Source organism: Salmo salar, chromosome ssa06, assembly GCF_905237065.1.
Source record: "Salmo salar chromosome ssa06, Ssal_v3.1, whole genome shotgun sequence".
Taxonomy (NCBI): domain Eukaryota; kingdom Metazoa; phylum Chordata; class Actinopteri; order Salmoniformes; family Salmonidae; genus Salmo; species Salmo salar.
Window position 1 is genome coordinate 39,394,418 of NC_059447.1, and position 20,191 is coordinate 39,414,608.

A 20,191-nucleotide genomic window follows, 5' to 3' on the forward strand; every position below is an offset into this window, starting at 1 on the left:
TAATAGAAAAATAAAGATATATACAGTACCAGTCAAAGGGTTTTTCTCAATTTTTACTATTTTCTACATTGTAGAATAATAGTGAAGACATCAAAACTATGAAATAACACATATGGAATCATGTAGTAACCAAAAAAGTGTTAAACAAATCAAAATATATATTTTATATTTGAGATTCTTCAAAGGAGCCACCCTATGCCTTGATGACAGATGTGCATACTCTTGGCATTCTCTCAACCAGCTTCATGAGGAATACTTTTCCAAGTCTTGAAGGAGTTGGGCCATTGTCCTGTTGAAAAACAAATGATAGTCCCACTAAGCGCAAACAAGATGGGATGGCGTATCACTGCAGAATGCTGTGGTAGCCAAGCTGGTTAAGTGTGCCTTGAATTCTAAACAAATCATAGACAGTGTCACCAGCAAAGCACCCCTCACCATCCCACCTCCTCCTCCATGCTTCACGGTGGGAACCACACATGCAGAGATCATCAGTTCTCCTACTCTGTGTCTCACAAAGACACAGGGGTTGGAACCAAAAATCTCACATTTGGACTCCTCAGACCAAAGGACAGATTTCCACTTGTCTAATGTCCATTGCTCGTGTTTTTTTGGCCCAAGCAAGTCTCTTCTTCTTATTGGTGTCCTTTAGTAGAGGTTTCTTTGCAGAAATTCGACCCTGAAGGCCTGATTCATGCAATCTCCTCTGAACATTTGATGTTGAGATGTGTCTGTTACTTGAACTCTGTGAAGCATTTATTTGGTGTCCAAACTTTTGACTGCGACTGTATATCGGGCAGAGCAGCTTCATGCAGTAGGTGTGATTTAAAATAAATACTGAGGCAGTAACAGTGCTGTACTGTACACCAGAGGCGGTATCGCTACTGTACACCAGAGGCGGTATCGCTACTGTACACCAGATTCAGGAACACTACTGTACTGTACACTAGAGGCAGTAATGCTACTCTACACCAGATTCAGTACACTACTGTACTGTACACCAGAGGCAGTAACACTACTGTACACCAGAGGCAGTAAAACTACTGTACTATACACCAGAGGCAGTAACACTATTGTACTGTACACCAGATTCAGTGACAATACAGTACTCTACACCAGATTCCGTAACACTACTGTACTCTACACCAGATTCAGTAACACTACTGTACTCTACGCCAGATTCAGTAACGCTACTGTACTCTACACCAGATTCAGTAACGCTACTGTACTCTACACCAGATTCAGTAACGCTACTGTACTCTACACCAGAGGCAGTAACACTACTGTACTATACACCAGAGGCAGTAACGCTACTGTATTATACACCAGAGGCAGTAACGCTACTGTACTCTACACCAGAGGCAGTAACGCTACTGTACTCTACACCAGAGGCAGTAACACTACTGTACTCTACACCAGATTCAGTAACGCTACTGTACTATACACCAGAGGCAGTAACACTACTGTACTATACACCAGAGGCAGTAACGCTACTGTACTATACACCAGAGGCAGTAACGCTACTGTACTCTACACCAGAGGCAGTAACGCTACTGTACTCTACACCAGATTCAGTAACACTACTGTACTCTACACCAGATTCAGTAACACTACTCTACTGTACACCAGAGGCAGTAACGCTACTGTACTATACACCAGATTCAGTAACACTACTGTACTCTACACCAGATTCAGTAACGCTACTGTACTCTACGCCAGATTCAGTAACACTACTGTACTCTACACCAGAGGCAGTAACGCTACTGTACTCTACACCAGAGGCAGTAACGCTACTGTACTATACACCAGATTCAGTAACGCTACTGTACTCTACACCAGATTCAGTAACACTACTGTACTATACACCAGATTCAGTAACACTACTGTACTATACACCAGATTCAGTAACACTACTGTACTCTACACCAGATTCAGTAACACTACTGTACTCTACACCAGATTCAGTAACGCTACTGTACTAAACACCAGATTCAGTAACGCTACTGTACTATACACCAGAGGCAGCTACAGTAATGGTAGTGGTGCATAGGAAACAAAACATTTGGGCTTGAGGGTTTAGCTTCACCTCTTGTAAATTGTAGTCGTTTACTTGTCTATGGTAATTAGTCGAAACCTTTCCAATACTGCGGGCTAACAAACAGCAGTCCACTGAAAATAAAGGATGCTGGAGATGCTGGTACAGATTACAGCTTGTGGACATCTTTTCGCCAATTACTCCAATCTGTAGCTACTCTTTGTCTGCGCTCCAGGTGCTATACATGTTGCACCGTTGAAAGGCGAGCTCATCAATCTATTTTGGGGCATTGACTGGTGTTTCTTTGCTTTGAGATTGTAAACGGCTCTGTCCCCTTGTGCTGCTGTTTGATTGACATGGCAGGAGTCCCAGTCTGGGCTAAGCCTCAGCAGGCTCTCAGAGTGTCTCTCTAATGAAGGCCTCACGCTGCAGGCACACGAACACAATACAACACAGAGCCCTGGAGCAGGCAGGGGGGCAGGGAGGAGTGGCGACAACAAGCAAACAATGAATTGTGTGAATTTGCCGAGTCGCAAGTCACTTGTGGAGTGTCTTGCAGCAGTGTTAAAAAATTAATAAATCAAGACTGGATCGTTGGGCTCAGGCTTTGCCTCCTAGAAAGAGAACACATTGAGTGAGTCAATATTATTATTTGAAACTAATCATTTAATGCATAATGTTTTCCTTTGTAAGCACTTCTGTGCAAGTTCAATCAACTACAGAATCATTCTAGATACTGGACATTGACCCAAAAGACATATGATGATTGTTTCGTGTCCCGTTTTGTGTCCTCTAAAATAGCTGAGAATGTGCAATTGACATTAATTTGGCATAACTTTCATTCCATTAAATTTAAGAAAATGAATTTCTGCCTCTTAATAGTTGAATGGCATCTACCCTTTGTATCAAAGCATAATTAAATAGACTAGGGTTATTACGGATGGTTAACATGTCAAGCAACCATTTAAAGAGGTCTAAAAATCTTTGAAAATACAGTCTTGAAATATTCGAATTATTGTATCAAACCTGTATGCTATAGAATGCTAGACCACAGCTGTTTTTGGAACATGTTTTTGCACTGAGTTGCTCTGGATTCTAAGCTACAGTAGACGTCAACACTGTGGCTTTATCAGACCCAAAGGCACACTACCAGCTCTCTCAGGCCCTTTAATGAATCAACTGTGGCAACAGTCATTAATATGACGACGTTGTGTAATGCTTAGAGTGCAAACACTTAGCTACTGAGTCTGTCCACTATTGAGCTCTCTTGAAGTAAACTGAGAAAAAAAATCAGCTGCGGGACGATTTTATTACAATTTGTCCGTTTCTTGATTTATGTATCCATTTGTGTTTGATCACTTAGAGAATCCAAGAGGCTCATCGTTTTAGAGAACCCAGTGTGTGATTTTCTGCAAAAACGAATGCTGTCATGGCTAAAATAATGTCAAGATTTGGTCCAGCAATATGTGCAAGGCTATTGACATTGGTGTCTATATTCAGAAGGGCCACCCAGCTCTTGTGAAGGATCCAGGTTATTGTGTGGTGATTTATTGAGCTCATACTGCAGCCAGAACAAAGTGCCCTAACCTGGCAAGTAGGATGTCGTGGTGGTGAGTGATTTCCAGAGGCTTCAGTGGGCCACATTGCAGCAGAAGCCCAGTGTGCTCTGAATGATAACATGCTCATAATGGAATCAGAAGCAGCAAATTGATTTTCCACTTTAAAAAAAAATCAATTTTGAATATTTGAATGAGCATACATTAACAGTGTGGGAGGGCTTGGCCGGATGGCTGGATGACTGTACAATTTCACTGATTGCTTTGGAGCATTGGACAAGGATGTGTTTAAAGTACAGGGCACTTCTCTCTGTTCCGTAAAGCAACTAGGAGATGGTGTCTCGTAACATAAGCTTGTTAAACAAACTCCTGAAGCAGGAGCAGAACACTTGGCCCACTACCGTCCCTCCTGTAGAGAGTACTATGTTCAACACAGCCCTAATGATTGGTGCAGCCCTACTGTCAGCCACCCTCAACATTGCACGTCCTTACCTTCAACTCGATACTTTAAAGGAGTTAGGTGCAGTAGGGGAAAGACAGCTCGGGTCATTTCTTCATTGTGGATTGTCCACAAGGAATGTACAAACCTCTCGCATTGTTCACTGCAGTACAATTCAGTCAAGCCACAGGCACACCACGAGTTAACGCTCGTCAAGTCATTTGCAATCTGCAATTGTTTTGTTTATGCATTTGGAGAGGACAATGTTATTTGTTCCAGCGTCATACCTCAAGCTTGCTGAAAATGTGAAGGACATCAACATGCAGCACAGGGTGCAGGGACTTACACCTCACAGTGCTCTGCTTCCATCAATTAGAGTGCAACTGGCCTTAATGGGGGGCTCACTATACAATATCTTCATGGAATATCAATCCTGCTGATCCTTTACAGTCCACATCCTTCATTCAGATCTACATGCAGAACTTCATTCCACACACAAGGGAGGCATTTATTATACATGTGTAAATGAGAAGATACTTGTTTCCATGGTGCTGTAGCTCATGATTCTGTGGCATTGTGCTGTCTGACACAATACATCTGCAGGCCAATGTCACCAGGAGTTCATTTTGGATTCGCTAGTTGTTCTTCAAGTCTAGAATAGTACTTTTTGAATATGTCCAACTCACTCTGATTAATATTCTTCTCAGACAGGGAGAAGAACTTTATGACTCAGCACTGTGGATGCTCTGCAGTGCTCCAGTGATCCTGCTCAATGTCCCCAGAATTCCACTGAGTCCAAACCCACTAATGGCACTGATGACAATAGTTATCTCCATCTTTTTCTGGCAGGGAGAGTTGTCGAGCGACCAGGAGGCACTGCAGGCCTTCTCACTCTAATTTCAAGCTTGGGGCATATCAGGAGATGATCTACCCCTAACTGTTTTGATGTTTTGCTGAAATTCTCTGGATGAGATCTTCTTCTTGGACCTAGTTCTGTTGTGCCTCAGGAGTTTTGTTACCAAATTTGTTCCCACCTGACTTCCTTATAACATTAACTTGAATATACATTTCAGTGAGAAGTGTCGGTTATCAACGTTCTTGGTTGTGATCCAGGTAGCAGGCTTAGCTGTATCCCTCAACGAAAGTGTACCTCACGAGGCCTGTTAATTAGCCTCACTTTTGTTTTGTGTTTCTTGATTAGCCCGCTACAGTACTCCAGCCCTGTAGCAGGGGTTACAAAGGAAATTAATCTTCCACATGAAAACAGATACATAAATATGATGTGTTACTTGATATGTTTCATTAATAACTGAATACCAAGAGCTGGTTAAAAATAGATGTTCTTCAGGCTGCTATATTGCGATGAAAAATGCATCAGGCACCAGTGAGCAGGCTACTCGTTTCATGGTGTTGTGTTCTAGTTTCAATGTATTATCTAATAATTATTTTAACCCGACTTGAAAAAGACTTCACACAAGGAGGTCAGTTGTTTCTGTGAGCATGTTGCCTTGTGGTGTTTCAGAGGTTTACAGATGGAGTCATGGGTTAAGAGATTTAATGACAACTATTCTAAAGCTCATCTCATCACTGATCTCTTCTGTTAATTATAGCGGGTCACACTTATAACAAACTATACTATCAACAAAATATCTGTTGATAAGCAGCTGCATGCTAAGGTTACGTTTACGTTTAGGGTTAGGTTTGGAATCAGGGTTAGGATATGGATTTGTCAGTGTTGTTGTAGGAAGGAGCGGACCAAAGTGCAGGGTGTGTGTCGTTCCACATTTTATTTTCACTGTGAAACTATGCAATACATACACAATAAACTGAACGAACAAAAACAACAAACCGTGACGCAGAGTAGAAACATACACTAACTCAAAACCAATCTCCCACAAACCCAGGTGGAAAAAAACACCTACTTAAGTATGATCTCCAATTAGAGACAATGATGACTAGCTGCATCTAATTGGAGATCATCCCAAACAAAACCCAACATAGAAATACAAAACTAGAACATGACAACATAGAAAAACTAAACTAGAAACCCCCCCTGTCACGCCCTGACCTACTCTACCATAGAAAATAACAGCTTTCTATGATCAGGACGTGACAGGATTAAGGTTAGTGTTAGGAGAAGGGTTAAGTTTAGGGTTAGGATAAGGGTTAAGGTTATGGTTAGAACTAGGGTCAGGGTTAGTACATACAGTTGAAGTCGGAAGTTTACATACACTTAGAGTCATTAAAACTCGTTTTTTAACCAATCCACAAATTTCATGTTAACAAACTATAGTTTTGGCAAATCGGTTAGGACATCTACTTTGTGCATGACACAAGTAATTTTTCCAACAATTGTTTATAGACAGACTATTTCACTTATAATTCACTGTATCACAATTCCAGTGGGTCAAAAGTTTACATACACTCAGTTGACTGTGCCTTTAAACAGCTTGGAAAATTCCAGACAATTATGCCATGGCTTTAGAAGCTTCTGAGAGGCTAATTGACATCCTTTGAGTCAATTGGAGGTGTACCTGTGGATGTATTTCAAGGCCAACCTTCAAACTCAGTGCCTCTTTGCTTGATATCATGGGAAAATCAAAAGAAATCAGCCAAGACCTCAGACAAAATATTTTAGACCTTCACAAGTCTGGTTCATCCTTGGGAGCAATTTCCAAATGCCTGAAGGTACCACTTTCATCTGTACAAACAATAGTACGCAAGTATAAACACCATGGGACCAAGCAGCCTTCATACCGCTCAGGAAGGAGACACGTTCTGTCTCCTAGAGATGAACGTACTTTGGTGTGAAAAGTGAAAATCAATCCCAGAACAACAGCAAAGGACCATGTGAAGATGCTGGAGGAAACAGGTACAAAAGTATCTATATCCACAGTAAAATTAGTCCTATATCGACATAACCTGAAAGGCTGCTCAGCAAGGAAGAATCCACTGCTCTAAAACCACCATAAAAAAAGCCAGACTACGGTTTGCAACTGCACATGGGAACAAAGATCGTACTTTTTGGAGAAATGTCCTCTGGTCTGATGAAACAAAAATAGAACTGTTTGGCCATAATGACCATCGTTATGTTTGGAGGGAAAAGCGGGAGGCTTGCAAGCCGAAGAACACCATTAGAACCGTGAAGCACGTGGGTGGCAGCATCATGTTGAAGGGGGTGCTTTGTTGCAAGAGCGACTGGTGCACTTCACAAAATAGATGGCATCACGAGGTAGGGAAATTATGTGGATATATTGAAGCAACATCTCAAGACATCACTCAGGAAGTTAAAGCTTGGTCGCAAATAGGTCTTCCAAATGGACAATGACCCCAAGCATACTTCCAAAGTTGTGGCAAAATGGCTTAAGGACAACAAAGTCAAGGTATTGGAGTGGCCATCACAAAGCCCTGACCTCAATCCTATAGAAAATCTGTTGGCAGAACTGAAAAAGCATGTGCGAGCAAGGGGGCCTACAAACCTGACTCAGTTACACCAGCTCTGTCATGAGGAATAGGCCAAAATTCACCCAACTTAATGTGGGCAGCTTGTGGAAGGCTACCCAAAATATTTGACCCAAGTTAAACATTTTAAAGTCAATGCTACCAAATACTAATTGAGTGTATGTAAACTTCTGACCCACTGGGAATGTGATGAAAGAAATAAAAGCTGAAATAAATCATTCTCTCTACTATTTTACTGACATTTCACATTCTTAAAATAAAGTGGTGATCTAACTAACCTAAGACAGGGAATTTTTACTAGAATTAAATGTCAGGACTTGTGAAAAACTGAGTTTAAATGCATTTGGCTAAGGTGTATGTAAACTTCCGACATCAACTGTAGTTAGCTGAAATGTTACTGATCTATCCAAATAAAGTGTTACCTTATAGTGTGCCATGCATGTTCGAAAAATACCCAATCCATCAATCACTTGGTGTCGTCATGTAGCTTCGTCTTTGTTGTATTGAAAGCACACAATGTTGGAGGAATCCTTTCTATTCCTGAAAATAACCTCTATCCATTAGTGTCTTAAGGGTTCCCACACTTTCCTTTTTGTGCCTCAGAAGCAATCCTAGATTACCATTATACACTGGATTTCCATGCAACTCTCCATAGCTTTTGAGGCCCCGGAGAAAAGCTGCTCAAAGCAATAATAGCCCCAGAGTAAAAAACACATGCAGTGAGCCTGTTATACTGTCATGCTAATATTTCCACCCTACATATCCAGTATAATAACACATTATTGCCTGTGTCACTTAAGAGATCCTTCTTTGATGAAGTATAAAAGTCATTATGGCCTTTTAGAAATCTCTATGAAGATGCTCTTGGTGAATGATTCTTAAGAGCAAAAACAGGCAAGGGAGTACATTAATCTCTTTGTCACATCTGTGTGTATGAGGCCATTCTCAGGAGCACATTACTATTCATACACAGAGCCTTCCCAAAGAGGCAAAGATCAGCTACTAAATGAATAATTCCCCCGGCGAAGTACACAGAAACCCCCTGAGTGCATGTCATTTAATAGCTTCCCCTAGCATTCCTCAGTGTACCATTCAGTCCTCTTTTTATTTTAGAGCAGAACAGCCATGTTCACAACCACCAGTCCCTATACTCCATTAAAGTCGATGTAAGAAAATATGTTGAAATTCAGCCTTGCACAGATCTGCATAGTCCTCTTTTACAGTGCAAGAGTTAAGTGTACAGCTTTTAGGTGTTATAACATTGAGCGCGACATTTGTTACATTGACAGGTTGAAGCATTAACTCTCCATAATGGAATAGTGAGCAGACATCATATTTGGACGTGACGAGCTTCTAATAGGACAGTGGAGGCGGGGGGAAGGGGGGGGGGTCCATACAGTCATGACAATGTCATCTCGATGTATTCATGACATGCTGACATTTTTAGATGGCTCATGAATGTTATATGAACGTTAGCATTTCGACTGACAGGTCGTAAAAGGTGAAAGCCATCAAGTAATGATGGGATGTTATTGTATCACAGCGTACTTGAAGGGTTTCACTCTTTTTGTAGTTGCAGCGTTTGTCAGAGTATTAACATTAGCAAATGTGTATGGGGTTACAAAATATCGTTATATACAGTACACATTACACAAATGCGCCACTACACCTCCAGAGTCCAATTAAGACATAGTGTGCATGATGCCAACATTCACTGCGGCTATCAATTCATGCAACCCTTTCTAGGCTAGTCAGTCAACCTCACTATTACAGCTGGTCATGAGTATTAAGCTGAAAAATGAGTTAGTCAAGCTGACAAAAATTGAGGATAAAAAAAACCAGAATAAAAAACTTTGAACAGTGCTCCTCTCTTGTGTCCTGAGGTCCTTCCTTTAACTAAGGTAGTGCGTTATTAAGCATGTTGTTATGATTCATTTTTAGCTGACCAGCATTTTGGTGGTTGGTTCAATGAGATCGCCTGAAGATTCCAGCTCCCCATGGACTAAAGAAATGTATCTCACATGTGTTGTGTTGGTCTCACACTTCTTTCAGTATAACAACTCATCTTAACATTCCAAGTACATGTGCTTGTACAATAATGTCATATACCTTCAATATTGAACCAGTAAACTTGTAGTATAAGTATCAGGAAACCCATTTTTTTGAAATGTGTTTGGAAGGGCCAGAGAATATTTACATTGCCTGATGGTAGACAATAATACTGTATAATCTATTTTTGGCATGTTCATTTCAAGGATTTCGGTGTGTTTTGTTTTCCTAGTGGCTTGCTGTTTGCGGGTCCTTCAGAACAGTCCAGTCTCTCAGTCTCCCTAGGGGGAACCAACAGTGTGGCTCCTCGCTTCCATGCCTTCAGGTCTAACGGAGAGACTGACTCACTCAGATGTGAAATCAAGTTCACAAAAACAGGGTCTGCTTTCCTACTGGATCTTGAGCATAGCGCAACAAAGTGAGAATTCAACAAATACGAAACAAATAGTTGCCTCGGGAAAATGATCCATAAGGTCTTCCTGGAATCAGTCTTTTCCACCCAAACATAATTTATTAGCCTGAATCCATTGTTTTTAGATTAGCGTGGTTGTACTGCATTTAGAAAGGTTGGTTGCATTGCACCACCACAGAATATAGCCACTTTTCAATCCAACTGATGATTAATTGTGTGGTCTAAATATTTCAATTTTAGAGACCAGTATAATGATGATTTAAATGGTTTGACTATGCAGCTCTGTTTACACATGATTGATATCCAGATACAATGGATCCCTCCGGAGGTAGTCAGGAAGATCTGATCACAATCAGATCACAATGAGTCTTTTAATCATCTACACCTCTCTAAATATGTGTGCACAATCAGAATGTCGACAAGATCAGGACAGTCCATGTTAGAACCAGGTGTAAACGGGGCTTCTATTTCCATCCTGTGGAGGCTGTTCTTTGTCAAAGGGCGTCCCCGCGGTGATTGTCTAAGCATAATCCCAGTGTGTGCATCTCAGCCCATCACAGAGAAGAATTATAGGGATACTCATGAATGCACGACTGCATACTTCTCATTTTAAAATGGCCTCCAAGACGGCCAGTCACTAGAGGCAAAGCCCTCAGCCCTCGCTTATGACCGTCTTTTTGTTTTAAGACACCTCAAATCAAAGTTTATTGGTCCCGTTCACAGTTTAGCAGGTGTTATAGCAGGTGCAGCGAAATGCTTATGTGACTAGGTCCTAAAAATGCAGTAAAACCTTACATCATCCTTATGGTTTCACTGTATGTTACTGTGCTGTGTAGTGCTGCATCTGTCTCCAACTCTGCCTTTGGGAATACTCCCTTGGAATTATGCTCTTGTACAAAAAGCCACCGCACTTAGCAATTCACTTTCTTCTTCTACAAAGCTTGTGTGAGCCTATGGCATTTTTTCATACCTGGAAGATTAATAGAGTTTTTATCTCATTTTTGTATTTGTATTTTCTGCAGATCACACATAATTAAATATAGGAAATTTTCAGAGCAAAGATACATACTCACCCATATTTTCTTTCTGTTCAAAATGATCTTTAAATGAATTGGCCAGGGGTTCTTTCATTATTCATTGAATTCTTGAGGAATTCCAGTGCTCTTTTTGTTTTCAGATTAATCGATCCATTCCATTCTGAAATCTCTCATCCCGTCTCGGTTGTTTTCTTTGTACACTCGTTAAAGTCTCAGCTTTAACCAAGCACATTGAGGTCCCTCAGAGAAGGGTTGCAATGCACTACTAAGTTAACAATGTAATTACCATCGCTGTTTTATGCTGCACTGCTTTGAAGTATTAAACATAGAGGGGAATACACAACAAAATGTGTAATTGGCAAATGTTGGATTTCCACATTAACAGCCCCAGTTTCATTTTCTATTGTTCAGCCTTGTCATGTTCTTCTTTAGTACAATATTAATTGTATTCTCTTGTCGACAGACCGAGGGAGTGGAATGGACAGATGGTTATCTCACAACTAACTGGCAACATCTTTCTACTGCACATCTTCCACGGTGAATCTAGTACAAGAACAACCGAGCCAGACAAAACAATGTATTGGGAATCCATATTGTTGACATTCCATCCAAGACATGTAATCGGTGTGATGCGTGGAATCTGTGTGGTTTGAATCCCGGGCCTTAACTTAATTCCAGAACCATGGATAACCAATGCCATGACATTACCGTTACTTTCTGCGGTACCCTTTATAATACGTGTGATATTCGACATTGAACAGATTGTAATGCAATCTGTGTATCTTGGCAGACAGAATGTTCTACGTGCAGTATCTTCATAGCAATAATTTATTAATGGTCTAGGAAATTCAACCCCATACTCATGGGGAACATCATTAACTTGAGACAGTAATAGCTAAGGACTTCACTAATCGCTTGTAGCAATGTCCTGTAATATTGCTATCATTATCATGAATTGAAACAAGGTATCCAGGGTGTCCTCAATAATGAATACATTAGTATATTATTTCAGACACAAAGGGAATGCATTTCCAGTGCAACAAAGCTTATTTTATGGAACGCTATCTTGGAGGAAAGTGCATGCCAGTGATTTGTGAGCAATTGCGTCAAGCTGAAGTGGACCACAGCAGGGCTATTTTGGTCCACATACCCCTGTGTGCCCCTCTGCACTTGTCAGCAGCTGAGCAGAGTCAGTCAGTCAGATTGGACAGAGTTGATGCCCAGCCTTCCAGTGTTTAGGGTCAGTGTGCCGGTGATGTGCCATAAACTCGTGCTCTCTCTCTCTCTCCAAGGCCATATGGGACCTTCACCTCCTCCTGGGCTCCGGCTCCCCCCCACCCCCCACGGCCCGCGGCCCGCTCCCCGCCCCCCCAACCCCCGCCCCACCTCAGAAACACTTACATCACAAATAGGTCAGAATCCTGTCAAAACTACACGTACTGTATGAGTAGAGAAGAGCATCAGCCTCTGAGATAACATGGGGGGAGGGGATGATTCCGCTCTAATAGGAGATGTGATTCCTGTTTACTTGTCATTTTGTTTCCTTCATTTAGTTACTTCATTGATTTTTTACAAATATGTGCAGGAACCATTTACTTACATTTGAAATCCCCCTGGGGTTTTGCGCTTCTCGTCCGTTGATATTTTTTTTCTCTGTTTACATTTTTTTTCTCTGGAAAATAATGTATTGAGTTACGGTTGTGTTTAATAACAGTGAAAACCCATGTAGACGTGTTGTTTTTCATGTCAATATTTGAGAGACCCTTGTATTCCCCCAGGGGTCTGAGTCGAGGGAAGGTTTTTCAGTTCTGCAGTGTAGGCTAGCTGGGGCAGCTATCTGGGGCAGCTGCAGGATCAATCCTGCCAAGGACACAGGGCTTCCCAGGCCTGTTCAACGCCATAAAATGGGTCATTGAACAGCTAAATGGAGTCATTATGATGAGTAATTAAAAGAATAGCGCCCAAGACTCCCCAAACTCTTCTTTTGGTTCTTGTTTCCGCCGTTTTTGGGGGGTTTTCATAGGCCCGCCTGCGCTATATGGCAGCTGCCTCGGGGCACTCAAACTATCACCTCTTTCAACAGAATGCAAATTGCATCCTTACCAGCTAATTGAATGGTGTTATCTATCGTCCTCAGATTTATTGAAATTCTAGCAGGGTTTCAGATTTCCATTAGCTACTGTTCAACATTGCATTTCTGTCTGTGTTTTTCCCAAGATACTGCATGTCACGCAAACAGTGGATCACAGGAGAGGGGAATAGAGAATCATTTCATTTCAACAAGGGTACTAATATGAATACTGATAGCGCACTCATCTGAAGCTTGAGTTAATATGTATGTAGGTGTCTCTATATAGGAACTTTTCATTAGTGCAGTGTTGCATAGAGACTTCATAAACAGGATCATACCAACATCAGTAAAGACAACAGCAGGGCTATATATCATATTCTATTTAGCTAACACATGACATATACTGGGTACAAAGCATCCTTTTCTCATCATTGTCCTGCCTTTCCGTAACATGAACAGAGAGAGCACCCATGTTCCCCCTGGGCAGTGAGTATGGAAAATAGTCATTGGGTTTATACGGGAAGCCATTTAGAGGGAGGAAAGCAAATTGAGTTTTGTTTAATTAGTACGAGCAGTTTGCTGATCACAGGAAATTGCATGGCCAGAATATGGTATACAGGATTTCATTAGCTTGTTCCTGTTAATTGAGGTTTCTAGAGTGAATCAAATCATTCCTTTGAAAAAGATTGTTGTGCTATTGGACGTGCTCATGAATTGCTATTGCAGAGAGCCCCGGCAATGATAGGTCATTATAGGTCATAAGGGTCACCCACCTAAGATGAATTCCCCTAATCCATCCTTTATGACAATGATTCCCAACTCCGGTGCTGGAGTACACACAACAGTACACATTTCTGCTGAAGCCCCAGACAAACACACCTCATTCTACTTGTCATGGGGTGGATGATTAGTTGATAAGTAGAATCAAGTGTGCTTGTCCTGGGCCACAACAGAAATGCATACTGTTGGGGCTACTGGAGGACTGGAATTGGGGACTACTCCTTTATGAGCACTGCTAAAACCAATGACCCTGTTCTGAACCAAAACAGCAGTGTGAGCTGGCTAGATACTAAAATATGGATTTCCACATGGATTTCTACCTTTGTTTGGGCAGAAATGTTTTAAAACCACTCAGACGTTATTAAGAGATTCATTCACACATTGCACTCTGCCATATGTTTTCCTGTGCGTAGACCAAAAAGGAGCAGTTTGATTTACCCTTCGATTATCTGTGTTTCCCCAGAGGACCAGAAGAAGGATCCATGAGGACTGGACTGATGCTGCTGGAGGATCCAAGAGATGCTTTTACTTATCGGAGACATTAACCCAGATAGCAGAGGTAAGTCCAGTGACTGGCATGGATTCAACCTTAGCATGACTCCCTCCAGGTGTTACACTGCCCTGTAATGTATGTCCCTAAGAGGATCCCGGGGAATCTCTCTAATCTACCGGTCACAATACGCACGGATAACTACATGAGACAAGACAAGCCCTCACAGGACATGGCATTCTCCAACAAAAGAAAATGAATTCGAAGGGTCAGTTCTAAATTCACTGGGTGGGGGGTCATAAAAATAAACACCCTCCTCCTCAACGTTACAAATATTTTCACCTGACCCTCCCTTTGAACTTTAAAAATAAAAATGCACACCCTCATAGAATTGATAAAAAATGATGTTTATGGCCACAAATAACAGCAACTCTAGCGACCCTGTGTTTATAAACGTGGATAAACAACTTTGCCACTCTGGCATGTCTTTGTGACATAGTCGATGCCACGCAGGGCTACAGGCCAGAAGGTTGAGGGTTCGCTGACCACCACGGAAGAGATTGCTCTCCCTGCTTGTTCCACTAGGCCTACACTACAACCAGAGCCAGCTGCAGACCACGATAAGCTAGGGGGAAATCAGATTTTCTACATTTAATGCCATATTTATAGTTATATAAAATATATGCAACAAATTTTCCAGTAACAGGTTTCTGTGCTACTGCACCATACAACCAATTAACAAAGCATAGCGACTTTGGACACTAAGAACAGCTCTTAGTCGTGGTATATTGGCCATATACCATGCCCCCTCGTGCCTTATTGCTTAATTGTTCTTACCAGGTAGACTGTTATATTTAAAACAGTTAATATTACACTCTCTGGCTCTGGTATTTGTCTGGTGGACAGCTCTAACAAATAATAAATAGTTGGATAGGTACCTGGGGGCTGAATCTGTGATAATTCTGTGGACCAGACCAAGTTAAAATAATACTACAATTTTTTCCACAGACAGCCAGCGTAGCTGCTTAAAATGATTGACCTCCAGATGAGTATGAGAGGGTAGTTCAAGCACAATTCTTACAAGCTTGTTTTGGCTGGTCTGTATCTTATTCTTTAGATGTTTGGGGCTGCTGTTGAACCTTGATGTGCAGGCATAATCAAAGTGACACTGGATTAGAGCACTTGCCAGAGTCTTTATGGTGTTTATAGCTCGGTTTCAATCCAATTGTGAAAGATTTTCATGCAAATGTTGAAACATTTGCATAAAAACAATATTTTCCACATCCAACACAATCTCACACTCAATTCGTGCAAGTATGCAGAAAAAGTATTTCAGCAGATTTTGTGCATTTTTGTGTGTCTTAATTCGTGTGAAAATACACATTTTTATGCAACTTCATTCATAGGAAAATACATTTTGGGGATGCAAACTTCGGAACAATGTTTTGAAAGTTATTAGAGCAGTGCATGATGGGCAAGGGTGTTCTACACTCCCTTTTTTTGTTTCCCACTTTTATTTGTATATATACAGTGCCTTCGGAAAGTATTCAGACCCTTTGACTTTTTCCACATTTCGGTACGTTACAGCTTTACTCTAAAATGGATAAAAAAAATACCCAGCAATCTGCACACAATACCCCATAATGACAAAGCGAAAACAGGTTTTTAGAAATGTTTGCAAATTTATTAAAAAACTAAAACAGAAATACGTTCTTCACATAAGTATTCAGTCCCTTTAATATGAGACTCGATTTTGAGCTCAGGTTCATCCTGTTTCCATTGATTATCCTTGAGATGTTTCTACAACTGGATTGGAGTCCACCTGTGGTAAATTAAATTGATTGGACATGATTTGGAAAGGCACGCACCTGTCTATATAAGATCCAACAGTTGACAGTGCATGTCAGAGCAAAAACCAAGCCATGAGGTCGAAGGAATTGTCCGTAGAGCTCCAAGACTGGATTGTGTTGCGGCACAGATCTGGGGAAGGGTACCAAAACATTTCTGCAGAATTGAAGGTCCCCAAGAACACAGTGGCCTCCATCACCACCAAGACTCTTCCTAGAGCTGGCCGCCCAGCCAAACTGAGCAATCGGGGGAGAAAGGCCTTGGTCAGGGAGGTGACCAAGAACCTGATGGTCACTCTGACAGAGCTCTAGAGTTCTTCTGTGGAGATGAGAGAACCTTCCAGAATGACAACCAACTCCACCAGTCAGGCATTTATGGTAGAGTTGACAGAAGGAAGCCAATCCTCAGTAAAAGGCAGATGACAGCCTGCTTGTACTTTGCCAAAAGGCACCTAAAGACTCTCAGACCATGGGAAACAAGATTCTCTGGTCTAATGAAACCAAGATTGAACTCTTTTGCCTAAATGTCAAGCGTCACATCTGGAAGAAACCTGGCACCATCCCTACTGTCACGTCCTGACCATAGAAAGCTGTTATTTTCTATGGTAGAGTAGGTCAGGGCGTGACAGGGGGGTTTTCTAGTTTAGTTTTTCTATGTTGTTATGTTCTAGTTTTGTATTTCTATGTTGGGTTTTGTTTGTGATGATCTCCAATTAGAGGCAGCTGGTCATCGTTGTCTCTAATTGGAGATCATACTTAAGGTGTTTTTCCCACCTGGGTTTGTGGGAGATTGTTTTTGAGTTAGTGTATGTTTCACCTCTGCGTCACGTTTTTTTTTTTCTTTAGTTATGTGTATGTATTGCTTAGTTTCACAGTGAAAATAAAATGTGGACGACACACACGCTGCACTTTGGTCCGCTCCTTCCTACAACAACCGTGACACCTACGGTGAAGCATGGTGGTGGTAGCATCATGCAGTGGGAATGTTTTTAAGCGGCAGGGACTGAGAGACTTTGATCGAGGCAAAGATGAAGGGAACAAAGTACAGAGAGATCCTTGATGAAAACCTGCTCCAGAGCACCCAGGACCTCAGACTGGGGAGAACGTTCACCTTCCAACAGGACAATGACCCTAAGCACACAGCCAAGACAATGCAGGAGTGGCTTCGGGACAAGTCTCTGAATGTCCTTGAGTGGCCCAGCCCAGACTTGAACCCGATCAAACATCTCTGGAGAGACCTGAAAATAGCTGTGCAGCAATGCTCCCCATCCAACCTGACATAGCTTGAGAGGATCTGCAGAGACGAGTGGGATAAACTCCCCAAATATAGGTGTGCCAAGCTTGTAGTGTCATACCCAAGAAGACTCGAGGCTGTAATCGCTGCAAAAGGTGCTTCAACAAAGTACTGAATAAAGGGTCTGAATATTTATGTAAATGTCATATATTTCAGTTTTTTTTAATACATTTGCAAACATTTCTGAAACAGTTTTTGCTTTGTCATTATAGTGTATAGATTTATTAGGAAAAATAACAATTTATTTCATTTTAGAATAAGGATGTAACGTAACAAAATGTGTAAAAAGTCAAGGGGTCTGAATTACCTTCCGAATGCACTGTATGACGAATTTTATGAGGGTCGCCAGATTGGAGATTTTTATTTTTTTAATTTTTTTATGTGGTATTGATAAAGATATTTGATTAGGGAATGTGGATACAATTTTATGTTGGGAAATTATATAATACACACCATTATACACTTACACACATATATACACACACACTCACTTTGTTTTTACTGATGTTATAGCCAACTCTTGACTTTTGTATTTATCATTTTTTATAAAATATTTGTATCTAGTTGTCATGTATTCATTATCTTTAACTGGTTAAATGTTTGTAGTTTGCATGTTTCAGTAATGATTAACATGGTTAAATAGCCCTAAATCTCTACCTGATTTAGTTTTTGGTATATTTGGCATTTTTATACATATTCTATATTTCCACTGAAGAAAGCAATAATTAATCAACACTCTACTGTAAATAAATGGACACTACCTGTTATAAAACGGAAATTGCTCTTCATGTCACGGCTGTCTGAAGAATGGGACCGAGGCGCAGCGTGTGTATCGTTCCACATTTTATTTTAACTGTGAAATTATGCAAGACATACAAATAAACTAATAAACAAAACAACAAACCGTGACGAAGAGGTGCAACTTACACTAACTCAAAATAATCTCCCACAAAACCTAGTGGGAAAAACAACAACTTAAATATGATCCCCAATTAGAGACAACGATGACCAGCTGACTCGAATTGGAGATCATCCCAACAAAAAACCCATAGAAATACATAAACTAGAACCCCACATAGAAATACATAAACTAGACAAAACCCCAACATAGAAAAAATAAACTAGAACCAACATAGACATAGACATAAATAAACTAGACAAAACCCCCTGTCACGCCCTGACCTACTCTACCATAGAAAATAAAAGCTTTCTATGGTCAGGACGTGACACTTCATAAATAAATGAAGCCATTCGGCAATGGGTTTCACAGCCCTAGAATAATGATACAAGTTGAATCAGCTTAAAAAGGGTTTATTTACAACCTATGGGGTAAAAGAAGTTTGTAAATGTGGTATAGGAGAGTCTGAAATTAATTGAATAACCTAACCCTAAGCTATGTTCAATGTCAGCAGCAATTTCTAGTGAGAAATGCTCAGTCTGAGCCATTCGGCTATGGGTTTCACAGCTCTAATAATAATCATACAAGTTATATCACCTTAAAAGGGGTTAATTTACAACCTATGGGGTATAAGATGTTTGGAAATGTGGTATAGGAGAGTCTGAAATTATTGAATACCCTAACCCTAAGCTGTGTTCAATGTCAGCAGCAATTTCCAGTGAGAAATGCTCAGTTTGGGTTTTGCAGCCCTATAATAATGATTCAAGTTATATCACATTAAAAAGGGTTTATTTACAACCTCTGGGGTATAACATGTTGGGCAAAGTGGTATAGGAGAGTCTGACATATAACCCCTAATTTGAGTTCAGTCTTTGCCAATGAGAATCAAGAGAGGCCTAGCTTCATCCTTCATGACTGGGAAAGCCCTCGATTCTAGGCCGTAGAAAATCCTACATCCATCTCATTAGATCAGAACAGGATGGATCAACAGTGATTCATATTACTGGTTTGCATCCTAAAAAAAGGCTCGTTGTGTTTTGCTGCAGAACACACTTACATTATTTGTCTACCCATATGATGTGGATCATTGTCAGGTTATTAGATGTATAAGCTTTAGTAACAAAAGGACATCATGTTTGTAATAACACTTTAAACAGGTACTTTGTAAAGGTGTAGAACATGTTTGTTTTGGGTCCACACAGGTAAGTTAACTTATGCCAGTTAGACATACAGAGGATTTTCTTCTGAATAACTGGTCTGGGCATGGCACTTTCCATTCAGCTTCAGGCAACTTTGATGTAAGCCTTGATCACACCTGTAGTGACTACTTCCATCCATTGTTCACTAAATATATCAATGTAATTACACCCAACACAATGTTGAAGAACAGACCGCTTCCCACCACTAGATCACATAACTAGGTGTGAGCTGGACGTAATCCCAACGCTGCCATCAATGTAGCGGAAGAAAGTGAAAGCTGCAACGAGGACTCTAACCAGAGCTCATACGTGGCAAAGTGAGCTCCAACGGCCGTTGCCATGAAAGCCTAGTAGGCCTCTGGGCAGAGGCAGTAGGCCTACAATGCTGGCATATGCCTTGTTACAATAGCTTAAGTATATAACATGATTGACACGACCATAACAATCATTGTGAAACGGCCTTGGAAGTGCCATAAGTGGAAGTCAACAAAATTCATTATTTTACATGAACCTGTTTAACTGCATTGATATGGCTTAATTGATCGTAGTAAAAATTCGCTATAGTGGCAAATACCATGCAGTTGCACCAGGGGAATTTAAACCAAACAGATTTTTTTGCGGGTCT

General features: G+C 40.9%; 1 long non-coding RNA gene across 1 annotated transcript in view; it reads left to right on the top strand.

The window, feature by feature from the left end:
* Positions 1-20,191, top strand: part of LOC106607394 (protein ELFN1) — a 90,092-nt gene that overhangs the window by 30,042 nt on the left and 39,859 nt on the right. Inside the window, exon 2 of the long non-coding RNA XR_001329190.2 lies at positions 14,302-14,397. This is a non-coding gene — a long non-coding RNA (protein ELFN1). The remainder of the gene's footprint in view (positions 1-14,301; positions 14,398-20,191) is intronic.